General features: G+C 44.0%; 2 non-coding genes across 2 annotated transcripts; one reads left to right on the plus strand and one right to left on the minus strand.

The window, feature by feature from the left end:
* Positions 1 to 2: 2 nt before the first annotated feature.
* Positions 3 to 166, minus strand: LOC112819004 (U1 spliceosomal RNA). Its single transcript, XR_003206729.1, has one exon. It is a non-coding gene; the product is annotated as a U1 spliceosomal RNA (small nuclear RNA).
* Positions 167 to 12051: 11885 nt separating this feature from the next.
* TRNAQ-CUG (transfer RNA glutamine (anticodon CUG)) lies at positions 12052 to 12123 on the plus strand. The gene has a single exon. It is a non-coding gene; the product is annotated as a tRNA-Gln (tRNA).
* Positions 12124 to 13824: the final 1701 nt, after the last annotated feature.

Raw genomic sequence — 13824 nt, forward strand, 5'->3', positions numbered from 1 at the left:
ATCAGGGGAAAGCGCGAACGCAGTCCCCCACTACCACAAATTATGCAGTCGAGTTTCCCACATTTGGGGAAATCGCAGGGGTCAGCACATCCGGAGTGCAATGGATAAGCCTCGCCCTGGGAAAACCACCTTCGTGATCATGGTATCTCCCCTGCCAGGTAAGTATGACTTCACGCCCACCCGCCCCACCTCAGCCTCACACGCCTTCCACTGTACACACACGCTCACTTGGCTCCCCACGACCCTGAGCCTCCCCACGCCTTCCACACACGCACGACACGCAGCTTCCACCAACAGCCCCGCACTCCTTCCCGCAGCACCGGAGATCAGATTGTATTTAGGCGGCAGGGGCCGAAACGGCAGCCCCTGCGCTGCCATATTTACATAGGACACGCCCTGTGTGTGACGCCACTGGAGTCCCCCTTCCCTCCGGCCCACGCCCCGCCCTTGCCCTCGCCCTCTCCTCCCTCCTCCCACGACGTCCTGCCGGCCAACCAGCGGGCGGGTGGCCGTGGGGGAAGTGACGTCCGCCTCTCCCTCTTTCCCTCCCCCCCCCGCCCCCCCCGCTGTGGCGGCGGGCGCGGGTTCTGAACCGTTGCGCTGCGGGGAGTCCGTCTGACAGGCTGCTGACGCCTGTGTACCTTTCTTCGGATGGAGAGTAGAAATTCAGGATTACAAAGGAAACGGGTTCCTTTCAAATCCAGTTATCTTTGTGACTGTAGCACTGTGTGTACACTATTAAAATTCACTAAGCATCACAACTGGTGGCAAAATCTATTCCCTTCTTGAAAGTTCAGTTTCATTCATGGGACATTTCATTCATTTCACTTTCAACCCTTAGATGTGGGAAAGTTGAATTTTCTTTTTCTAGTCTCTTTCTGGAACACACGTTATTCTGAAAGAAAGTTAAGAGTCCCCAGAAAAAGCCTAGACGTAGCTTTCCTGACACACGAGAAGTCATTTTAGGGCCCGGGCTATTTTCCCTGATCTATGATGCCCTACCTCTCTACTCACCTAAGCACACTTGTTGAAGAACTTCCTAGGAGGTGTCAGAATTACAAAGGAATGCAAAACTTTCGGTAGTTAAAAATTTTAAGAGAATTAAAGAGAGTGCAAAAACGAACAGTCTCTACCAGGCTAGGAAATAGCCTAACCATATCAGAGACAATAAATCAATGGTAAAACTCCCAGTATCTTTTCAAAAGTAAGCAAGACGCTGTATTCCTTACCAGAGATAAGGAGCCCACGACCCCACGACCCCACGACCCCACGACCCCACCTAGCATGTCCATAACCTCCTTCCCCTTACCAATTACTTCTGCTTCATTAAAATGTTAAAGTCTCTGCCCTAGAAAGAGCACCAGCTTCATTAACGTACCATTAGATGCACTTACAGGCTTGTTTTCTAACAGGGGTGCAACCTTATGTCTGCCTTTACAGGCCACGACAAAACCCCCTTTTCCAAATATTCATCCTAACCCTAGGTAAAAAGAACTCACCCCTGCTTGGGGAGTCACGGCTTTGGAATTTATAGCCCGTGATCTCCTTATTTGCTGCAAATAGTTTCCTTTGTATGACGGCTCCACCTGGGGTAGTCTCTACCTGTAACTCACCAAGGAGGGAAATCATGTTAGTCTGGTTACAATTCACATATGGACCTCCTGAACTCATCCACTTTCCTGAACAAAATGTCTTTTTTCTTCCTTGCTTTTACTTTGGTTTCTGGGAAATGTTCTTGCCGTCATCCTCCAACTCTAATTGAGGTAACCTGTGAATATCAAAGAAGTTAAATGAAAACATCATGACCTGTGAATGTCAACGAAAGGATCAAGAGAAGCTACAAGAACTACAAAGTGGTAACCGAGATATTGTATCTCTCAGTTAAATTGAGTTTGATCAAAAGAAGGGTCATTGTTAAAAAGAAAACCACAGACTCAGAATGGCATCACTTAGGTTAAGACCCCAAGTCAGTAAACGAGGAGGACTTAATACCTGACCTAACTGAAGTTTCACCACTGTCCCCTCAGGAATGTAACCTTGAACCAGCCAACATGGAGTTTCCTGATCAATACTAGGAAATTTACTGATAGACCCCCTTTTCTCCCCTTGCCTAAACAATACATTCCTTGTTAATAAATTCCTTCCTCCTCCTCCTCTCTCCCACTCCCTTCCGTTCTTTAATGCCCTCTCTTCTCCTTTAAAAACCTTTCAGAAAACTCAATGGAGCTCCCTCTACTTGCTAGATGGAATGCTGCCCTATTTATGAATTGTTTAATAATAAAGCTGATTAGATCTTCAAATGTACTTGGTTGAATTCAGTTTTTAAACAGGTCTTAGGGTAAAGTTAGCCTCATAGAATGAGGAAATGTTTTTTGTCTTCTATTTTCTGAAAGATATTGTAGAGAATTGGGATCATTCCCTTAAATGTTTGATAGAATTCACCAGTGAAACTAAGTCTGGTTTTGTTTTCAGAAGCTTATTAATTGCTTCATTTAGGCCTATTTAGATGATCAATTTTTCCTTGTGTGAGTTTTGGTAACTTGTGTCTTTCAAGGACTTGGTTCATTTCATCTAAGTTATCAAATTTGTGAGTTGTTCATTATAGTCCTTTATTATAATTTAATGTCCATGCAATCAGTACTAAGGGTCCTTCTTTCATTTTTGGTATTAGTAATTTGTATCTTCTGTATTTCTTGTTTAGTCTGGCTAGAGGTTCATCAATTTTATTTATCATTCCAAAGAACTAGCTTTTGATTTCACTGATTTTTCTCTATTAATTTCCTGTTTTTAATTTTATTGATTTCTGCTCTAATTTTTATTGTTTATTCTCATCTGCTTACTTTGAATTTAATTTGTCCTTTTTTTGAATTTGCAAAAGTGAAAGCTTAGATTATTGATTTTAGATCTTCTTTCTTTGCTAACACATGCATTCAATGTTATAAATTTCCCTTTAAACACTACTCTTGCTACATCCCACACATTTTTTTTTAAGATTTTATTTATTTGACAGAGAGAGAGACACACAGCGAGAGAGGGAACACAAGCAGGGGGAGTGGGAGAGGGAGAAGCAGGCTTCCCGCGAAGCAGGGAGCTCGATGCGGGGCTCGATCCCAGGACCCTGGGATTATGACCTGAGCCAAAGGCAGTCGCTTAACGACTGAGTCACCAGGCGCCCCCACCCCACACATTTTTAAAAAAGATTTTATTTCTTTATTTGAGAGAGAGAGAGTGTGTGCACCAGTGGGGGGGGAGGGGCAAAGGGAGATGGAGAAGCTCCATCCAAGGACCCCCGGGATCATGACCTGAGCTGGAGACAGACACTTAACCAACTGAGCCACCCAGGTGCGCCCATCCCACACATTTTTATAAGCTGTATTTTCATTTTCAATTAGCTCAAAATAAATTCTCTTGAGAATTTTTCTTTGACCCATGTATTATTCAAAGTGTGTTGTATAATCTCCAAATTTGGGGTTTTCCAGCTATCTTTCTGTTACTGATTTCCAGTTTCGTTCCATTGTGGTCTGAGAGCATGCGTTGTATTTCTATTCTTTAAAATTTGTTGAGATGTGTTTTATGGTCCAGAATGTGGCCTATCTTGGTCAATGTTCCATGTAAGCTTGAAATGAATGTGTATTCTACTTTTGTTGGATGAAGTAACATATAAATGTCAATTAGATCCACTTGATTGATGGTGCTATTCAGTTCAATTACATCCTCACTGATTTTTTGCCCACTGGATTTGTCTATTACTGAGAGAGGGATGCTGAAATCTCCAACTCTAATAGTGAATTTGTTTAGTTCTCCTTACAGTTCTATCAGTTTTTGCCTCATGTATTTGGATGTTCTGCTGTTACATACTTACTCATCGAGTATTGTTATACCTCCTGGATAACTGACCCCTTTATCATTATATAACACCACTTTTTATTCCTTGAAGTATATTCGGTCTGAAATTAATATAACCTGGATTCCAGTTTTCTATTGATTAATATCAGTTTGGTATATCTTCCTCTATCTCTTTACTTTTAATTTACCTGTGTCTTTATGTTTAAAGTTTCTTTTTTAAAAAAGATTTTATATATTTGAGAGAGAGAACGTGAGAGAGAGACAGAGAGATCAGGAGCAGGGGGGAGGGGTAAAGGGAGAACCAGACTCCCCACTGAGCAGGGAGTCTAATGGGGGATCTAATCTAATGTGGGACTCCATCCCAGGACCCAAGGATCATGACCTGAGCCAAAGGCAGACGCTTAATTGACTGAGACACCCAGCACCCTAAGGTAAGTTTCTTATAGACCACATATAGTTGGGTCTTGTTTGCCACTCTTATAGTCTCTGTTTTTTAATTGATGTATTTAGAACATTCACATTTAAAGTGATTATTGATATAGTTGAATTAATATCTACCATATTTGTAACTGTTTCTATTCATTGCCTTTGTTCATTGTTCCTTTTTTCTTCCATTCTTTTTCAGCCTTCTCTGGTTTTAAGTGAGCATTTTACATGATTCTATTTTCTCATCTCTTAGAGTATCAATTATGTTTCTTTGTAAAATGTTTTAATGACTGCCCTGTAGTTAGCAATATACATTTACAAGTGATTTAAGTCAACTTGCAAATAACACAATAATTTTTCACAGGTAGTGCAGGTCCTTATAACAGAGCATTCCCAATTCCCTCTACTGTCCCTTACAATGTTGCTGTCCATTCATTTAATTCTCCACAAGCTATAATCATCTAATATGTATATACACACACTTTTAAAAATATTTTATTATTTGAGAGAGAGTGAGCATGAGCAGGAGCAGAGGGAGAAGCAGACTCCCTGCTCAGCAGGGAGCCCAATGTGGGGCTTGATCCCAGGACTCCGGGATCATGACCCAAGCCGAAGGCAGCCACTCAGCCAACTGAGCCACCCAGGCGTCCAATATAATCATCTAATATATTTTTGCTACATATTTTTTTAAGATTTTTTATTTATTTACTCGACACAGAAAGAGAGACAGCTAGAGAAGGAACACAAGCAGGGGGAACGGGAGAGGGAGAGCCAGGCTCCTGGCTGAGCAGGGAGCCCGATGCGGGGCTCGATCCCAGGACTCTGGGATCATGACCTGAGCTGAAGGCAGGTGCTTAACGACTGAGCCACCCAGGCGCCCTGCTATATTATAATTTTGAACAAACTGTTATCTGTTAGATCAATTAACGATAAGAAAAATAAAACATTTTATTTATTTTCATTTATTCTTTCTCATTTTATTTTATTTTCATTTATTCTTTCTCATTCTATTCTTTCTAATGTTCTTCCTTTCTTTATGCAGATATGAATTTCTGACCTATGCCATTTTCTTCTCTGAAGAACTTCTTTTAACATTTCTTGCAAGGCAGATTTACTGGCAATAAGTTCCCCAATTTTTGTCTGAGTGTCTTTATTTTTCTTTCACTTTTGAAGGACACTTTTGCAGGATACAGAATTCTAGTTGGTGGGGATTTTCTTACAAAACTAATTATTTCACTGCACTCTCTTCTTGCTTGTATGGTTTCTGAAGAGAATTCTGATGTAATACTAATCCTTGTTATTCTATAAATAAGATGTGTTTTTCCTCATGCTTCTTTCAAGATGTTCTTTTTGTCTTTGATTTTGTGCACCTTGAACATTATATACTGTGATGGTTAATTTTATGTGTCAACCTGGCTGGGCCATGGTGCCCAGATATTTGGTCAAACATTATTCTGGATGTTTCTGTGAAGGAGTTTTTTTGGATGAGAATAACATGTCAGTCAGTGGAGTACTCTCCATACTGTACGGGGTCTCATCCAGTCAGTTAAAAGCTTTAATAGAATGAGCAAGAAGGAGCTCTGCCAGCAGACTGCCTTTTGACACCAACTCCAACTCTGAGTCTCCAGCCTGCCGGGCTGTCTCACCAGATTGGACTCATCAGGCTTCCACAGTCCCATAAGCCATTTTGGTACCAGGAGTTGCTCTAGAGGAACAGAATCTTAAGAATGTCTTCTATCTAGTTGGTTCTGGGGTTTCTGGAATTGGCTCTCTGATCTGTTTAGATTTAAAGACACTAATAACTCTATTTCCAGTAGAAAAGCAGCACTGATAGTCCACGGCACGATGTGGCAATAGAGATATGCAAAATATCATTGGATACTCCTACTCAAGTACTTAGAAAAGGCAGGGATTTGGGGGACTACGTATAGGATACCTTTGAACATTTTTGTCAAACTAACAAGTATAATGAGATTGGCTCACTCCATCATCAAATAGAAATGGTACATATGAAATAGGGCCCAAGTAGGCCCTGAAGGTACAAGGAAGTTACATGAAGAAGTGGCACAAATGCCCATGGTCCCCATTCCTGCTACACTACCCTCTCTCTCACCCAGAGCCTCATGGGGAGTTCCCTACAATTTACATAGAAAGAGAAGACTGGAACCTCACAGACGGTTCTGCTTGATACGCAGGCATCACCCAAAAGTGGACAGGCGTAGCACGACAGCTGCTTTCTGGGACAGCCCTGAAGGACAATGGTGGAACTTCCAGTGGTGGAACTCTGAGTAGTAAACCTGGTGGTTCATTTTACTCAGAAGGGACATGTTTGGAAAATCGGTGACAAGGAAGTCTGGGGAAGAAGTATGTGGATAGACTTTTCAGAATGAGTACAAACATGAGGATTTTAATAATCATGTGGATAAGAGGACCTGTTCTGTGGATACCAGTCAGCTTCTTTCCCCAGCCACCCACCCTGTCATCACCCAATGGGCTTATGAACAAAGTGACCACGGTGATAGGGCTGGAGGTCATGCATAGGTTCAGCCACATGGACCTCTACTCAGCAAGGCTGACCTGCCTACAGTTGCCGCTGAGTGCCCAGTCTGCCAGGAGCACAGAGCAACACTCAGTCACCAATACAGCACCATTCCCCAGGGTGATCAGCCTGCTACCTAGTGGCAGATCGATGACATTAGGCCACTTCCACCATAGATGGCATAGTCTTTTGTTCTTACTGGAATAGACACTCTGAACACAGACTTGCCTTCCCTGCACACAATGCTTCTGCCAAATCTACTGTCCATGCACTTGTAGAATGCCTTATCCACCCAGATAGCATTCCACACAGCATTGTTTCTGGTTATGAACTGAATTGTGCCTCCGTGACCACCAAATTCATATGTGCATGCCTAACTCCCAATGTGACTGCTTGAAGACAGGGCCTTTAAGGAGGTAACTAAGGTTATATGAGGTCCGGTGAGGCCCTAATCCAATAAGACTGGTGTCCTTGTAAGAAGAGGAAGAGACACCAAGAGCTAGCTTTTTGTGTGTGCGTGTGTATGCATGCGTGCATGTGCACACCTATGCACAGAGGAAAGGCCATATGAGGACACAGAGAAAAGGCAGCTCAGGAAGAGAGACTTCACCCAAAACCAACCCTGCTAGCACCATGATGTTGGATTTCTAGCCTCCAGAGCTGTGAAAAAATAAATTTTTGTTGTTTAAGCCACCTGTCTATGATATTTTATTAGGACAGCCCAAGCAGACTAATACACTTCTGATCAAGGAAGTCATTCCAAAGACTATAAAGTGAGCCCACGCTTGTGGAATTCTCTAGTCTGACCATGATCCCCACCATCCAGAAGCCGGTGGCAGGGGACACCACTGGAACAGCCTTCTGAAGACTCAGTAACAGTGCCAACTGGGTTGCAATACCTTGAAGGACTGAGCAAGATTTTCCAGGAGGCTGTATATGCTCTGCATTGGTATCCAGTATGTGGTGCTGTTTCTCTCATAGCCAGGATTCAAGGGTCCAGCCAACAAAGGGTAGAAATAGGAGTGGTATCATTCACTAGTACCTCTAGTGATCCTAGCAAAACTTTTGCTTCCTGGGGCGCCTGGGTGGCTCAGTCGTTAAGCATCTGCCTTCGGCTCAGGTCATGATCCCAGGGTCCTGGGATCGAGCCCCGCATCGGGCTCCCTGCTTGGCGGAGAGCCTGCTTCTCCCTCCCCCTCTGCCTGCCACTCTGCCTGCTTGTGCTGTCTCTCTATCTGTCGAATAAATAAATAAAATCTTAAAAAAAAAAAAAAACTTTTGCTTCCTGTCCCTGCAGCCTTTTGCTCTATTGTTTGACCTACACTCTTTTCTGTATGGCCACGCGTTCCAGCTCAGGTGTGCTCTTCTAATCATAGAACCAGCAATATCAGCAGCCTTGCTAACACTTAGCCCCATCACTGGGCAAGTGTCATAGGATTTGACAGGTAAAGAATCATAGGACTGGCCCTGTTGTTTGGTGTTATGGACTGAACTGTGCTCCAGACCCTCACCCTGAATTCTTACATTGAAGCCCTAACCCTCAATGTCACTGTATTTGGAGGGAGGGCCTTTAAGGAGGTAATTATGGTTAAATGAGGTAGTAAGAATGGGGCTCTAATCTAATAGAACTGGTGTCCATATAAGAAGAGGAAGAGACACCAGAGACCTCTCTCCATGCACAGAGAAAAGGCCATTCAAGGACAGGGAGAAGGCAGCCTTCTCCAAATGCCAGAAAGAAGTCTCATCAGAAGCCAACTCTGGTCTTCTGGCCTCCAAAACCGTGAGAAAATAAGGGTCTGTTGTTTAAGCCACCCAACCTGGGGTATCTTGTTATTGCAGCCCAAGCAGACTAATACAATACTTAGTAATCAGGTTGCATTCACTCAATCTGGCTACATAATGGGAAGTGAAAGTACATTCTGGAATAAGCACTATCCAATTCCATGGTATGAATATCGTGTCTTTTGCATCGATGTTGCCTTCCTCAGTTACATGTATACTTAAGCCTGGGCCCAGGACCACAAAATCAGGCAAAATGGGGGGAAAAATTGGAAGGTGCGAAGGATACAAAGTTTCATAATTGCATCCTCTCATCACCTTCAGATCTTAGAAACTTTTTCAATGAAGTTTGCACTTTATGTACCCTCAGGTTCGATCTGAGTACACAATCATTTAAGCAATTAAGCCAGTTTTTCCAACTTTCACCTCACATGCTTGGAGAAACAAGTATTTCAACTACCACTGAGAGTACCATTCTAAGGGTGATAAAGATGTGGTGTAATATTATGTCTCATCTAAGGGTGATAAAGAGACGTAACATTATGTCTCTTTGTCTTTTTTCTACACCCAGAATCTCTTCATTTTGCTTGTCCTGATTTGACCACAAACTGGAATCCCAACAACTCTTAACTGCCTCTGGAAAATCTGACCTAATATAACCCCAATCTCCAACTTGTACAGAGATAAGTATGGTAACGAAGGAGAAAGAGCCCCATTACAAAAACTCAGCTATCGCTGTCGATGATCATTATAAATTTCAACTGGCCTGAACGAAGGTTTCTGTTCAGCACTAAATATATAGGCCTATGTTAATTTGCAGGGATCTTCAAGGTGCTCATCATCCCCACCTAAAGGCCTCATGAGTAGTTGTCATCAGTTAAAGGAATTGATGTGGTGTACTAAAGGAAAATTAGTCCAGAAGCAGATGAAAAGATAAAGATTTCATAAAACAGAAGTGTAATTCCACATGTACTTAAGAGATAGAAAGTTGTAAGAGAAAGTATTTTCCACTCGGACAACAAGATAAAGCTGGATGATCTACCAGATCATGCCTGTCTTGAGCCCACCAGGGAGCTGAGATGGCAAGACCACTGGGTAGACCCAAGTCCAAAGCCTGGTAAACTTCTCCAAGGAGGGACATACACATGAACCATTTCATCTCTGGCAGATAATGAAAAGGAAAGACGGCAGCCATAAAAGTTGTGAAGGAGAAAACACCTGAATTTTTTTTACCATTTCTTAAAAGCCAAGTGTGGGCTATCATGACAGTTTAGTCTCGGAGGCTCATATATAAAGTGAGTTTTTGCCTGTTTTTCAGGTTTTTTTTTTAAGATTTTATTTATTTATTCAAGAAAGAGAGGGGTAAAGGGGCAGAGGGAGAAGCAGACTCCCTGCTGAGTAGGGAGCCCAACTTGGGGCTCGATCCCAGGACTCTGGGATCATGACCTGAGTCAAAGGAAGATGCTTAACCAACTGAGCCACCCAGGCGCCCCATCAGTTGTTTTTCTCAGGCCTCTGCCAAGGGTTCTTACTGCCTCTGGAGAATCTGACCTAATATAACTCCAATCTCCAACTTGTACAGGGCAGGGCAAGAGACTCCAGGTTGCCTCAGTGGTGCAGACATGCAGATCAGGATCAGCTACCACGGACGCAAAACCCGGTCACTTCTCTCATTTGAAATAAAAGTCACCTACCGTTGATGTTGGAGCAAGAAACCCTGCTAACACTTGCTTCCAGGTATAGGTCAGCTCCGATAAGGGGCTGACACGGGCTGCGACAAGGGGCTGAGGAGAAAGAGAGTGAGGAAGATGGGAGAGAGAGGTGCAGCAGCAGAATGGGAGGAGGAGTGGAGAGGAGGCAGGAGGAGCAGATGGAGGAGGAGGAGGACTTACATGCCCGGGGTTGTTCTAGTCATGACAGCACCCCCGACACACACACATCCCCCACCTCTCAAACATCCTCACCTCGGGCTCTCAGACCCCACAAGGACAGTCCCTCCACCCGTCACAGTTTCCAATGTCATTTGTTTCTCTCCCTGCTCCTTGTCAGAGCCTGGTTCTCTGGGTTTCCCGGCCCTTCTGAGATCTCTCAACATCCTTTCAACAGATTTCTTTTCTTTTGAAATCAGCCAGATTTCTGTTCCTTGTAGTCATAAACCTTGACTCACTTAACGTTCTCCTGGAGGAATGCTTTGTGATGTTAGTTACTGCTCAACTTTTTCGTTTTCCAGAGGAAGTTTCATCTTCTCAAACTTTGAGAACATCTTCTTCATAATAAAATAGCCCCCTTTGTCTCCTTCCTCCATTCAAGCCTCATCCAGTCTCTAGGAACAAAATACCTCTTCCAGAGCACTAGGCAACTTTCTGACTTTGCTTTTCAGCCAGCGGCTTCTTTCAATGTCAGTTTTTTCTGTTCTGTGTATTGAATAAGGGAAGGAATGGCTTTGGGATGAAATAAAGAAGGGGAAATGAAATACACAGATTGTTATTTTGAGATGTAATGTGGATTTGTATCTATTTTGTGTAAGTATTTAGTGTGGTGGTATTTTGTGTACATAAGTAGTGTACACACTGTAAGACACCTTGGGTACACATACCCTGTGGCACAGTACTGGGTGCTCTTGGGTAGTACATTGGTATATGTTTTTTTTTTTTTTAAAGCATGCAGTTTCCAGGTCATGATATATTGAGAAATTGGAATGCAACTGACTTGGCCAAACTCTCAGAAAACAGTCTGTGACTGTCTAAGAGTCAGAGCCCTGCCTTGTGGCTTCAATGGTATGCGGTTGATTTTGAGTCAACGCAAGTGAGTTTGGTTTGGCTTGTCTGAGTGTTTGATGTAAACATTAAACAAGGCTGATTACTTTGTATTGTAGATCTAACAAATATACAAATATAAGAAAAGCTTACAACAACAGCAACAACAAAACCTGGAAGTGTATGAAAAAGAAAACTACCTCCCAGTCCCACTCCACTGCTGACACACCTTTACGTATTACATGTAGGAGTCGGTGGTGGCTTTGGAGTGTGAGGGGTGCTATGTGGCCAACGGACCCAGGAAGTCCCGAGTCTTGCCCTGACAATCATCTGTCTTCTCTGGGCAATGGGGAAAGTGTGAAGGCTAGGAAAAGGAAAATAACAGTACTATTTGCAGAAATTTCACCTCTGGACAGGAAAGTCTGGATCAAACCCGGGCAGAATATGTGGTTTACGAGCTCTTCCCTAACCCTAGGCCCAGAGTGGATTTACCTTATTTTCTGAGGCGGAAGTGACATGATAGAAGTCAATCAAAGGAGGGGGACAGAGAGAAAGCAAGATGGATGACCACGCACGCAGGTCAACTGTAGTCTATCTAGTCTTGTCAGGTCAGTAGGAAAAATACGTGGGATTATCGGTGGGCATATGGATGCCAAATCAGTACTTAGACACCTCTGGCGAGGGATGGCATAGTGCTTCCGTAGGGGTTCCATGGTGTAATGGTGAGCACTCTGGACTCTGAATCCAGCGATCCGAGTTCAAATCTCGGTGGGACCTTTCCCTTTAACCGGGATAGGGTGAATTTTTACTCTTCAAGTGGCAGTGCCTTCCCGCTCCCGCTGGTCCCCGTCCCGGGGAGGGAAACTCCGGGGGCGTCGCGCGCCCCTCCCGCCCCCCAGTGGGCGCCTCGCAGCCGCGTCCCCCGCGCTCCGCCGCCTCCTCCTCCTCCTCCTCAGGAAACGGGGAACGAGAAGCCCGCGTCTCAGAGTGGCGCCCCCCTCCCCCCGACACTGCGGCCCCAGCCGGGGCACCGGGCCAGTGCCGCCCCTCGTCGGGGTCCCCCTCGGGCCTCGGGGTAAGAGGCGGCGGCTGCGGCCACTACATCCTGCACCGCGAGGGGCGTCCCACCGCGCGTCCTGTAACTGCACCCATTGTCTTGTGAGACAGGTTGTGATGCGGCTGCTCAGTCAGGGGAGGTTGTTTTGGTTCTGAGGTCGATGGTTCAGAGACCTAAACTGGAAGTACAATGGTGTATTTTTGAAGCATAGGACTTGAATCCTTATTCAGTTTTTACTGAGCTGATCAGCTGAGCTAATGAACTCCGAGATGCTCCCAGCCCAGGAAATTACAGTTGGTCAGAAAGCGTTACTTCACTCTCCCTGGGAGGGTCCACAGCCACTGAAAAGTATCACTGGTGTAACTTAAATAAAATCGGTTTTCATCACATCCAGTCTTTATTCAGTGTTGCGCCCCAAATACAAGACCTACCAGTCAATGATTATCCGCAAAGTGCCGTGTCCCAGGCATTGTCTATAAATTTAAATGTGCTTACTCACTGACTCCTTTCAACAGACCCATCTCACTCACATCATTGTCCCCATTTTCTAGGGCCAGACTACTGAACCGTGTCGGGTGCAAATTGGAAGTTGAGAGAGAGCTACTGTTTTTTTGTATATGAAGGTATTAAGAGAGAGCCCGAGAGAAGCGGTGGGTGGAAGAGTAAACCGAAGCCAGAAATAACGAAGAAGCTGCTTTGGGTAGTAAGGATGCGTGAGTGGTATTTGGGAACTGGCTAGTAATGGCTGTAAGGTGTAAAAGCAAGACATCAAACAAGGAAGCTAACGCTTAAAAAATCAAGGCTGAGGCAAGTTAAATATTTAAAGGACAGGAAATAGGAAGACAACCTAGTTGCACCTCTCACTAGATAATAAACTGGTCACCGTTCACTCCCAAGACTCCCTATTGCATGTTCCTGGGAGGATCACAAGGCATTCAGCCAAGATTCAGATCTGTGGTTCTGACTTGCGTGGACTCTATGTGTACAATTCGGTTATCGAGGCCCCTTTCTTTGCATAAGATAACAACCTTGTTTATAACTTCAAATAATCTGAGACAAAAACTTACAAGATAGACACAGCTTCTACCTCGCACTTAGAAGTAGTAACAGCGCCCCCACCCCAAGTAAACCACAAATTTTTCTTAGAACCTGTCACGAAAAAAATCGTTTCACAAAATACGTGAAGAGAACAAAATTTCTTCTAACAATGGAAAAACCCACGCCCCCCCCAAAAAACGTTAAGTAGCAAAACTCTCCCCTAATCCTACAAAACTCAAAAAGCTTTAGAAAACATGAACACAAAAGCCTACCAAACACCAAAAAAATCCAATACACATCCCTCAACATAAAACACATCTGCTTTTAACCAAAAGAATCAGGGGAAAGCGCGAACGCAGTCCCCCACTACCACAAATTATGCA

This window comes from Callorhinus ursinus, unplaced genomic scaffold, assembly GCF_003265705.2.
Source record: "Callorhinus ursinus isolate GAN/ISIS: 27379988/994484 unplaced genomic scaffold, GSC_fseal_2.0 scaffold1043, whole genome shotgun sequence".
Lineage (NCBI taxonomy): Eukaryota > Metazoa > Chordata > Mammalia > Carnivora > Otariidae > Callorhinus > Callorhinus ursinus.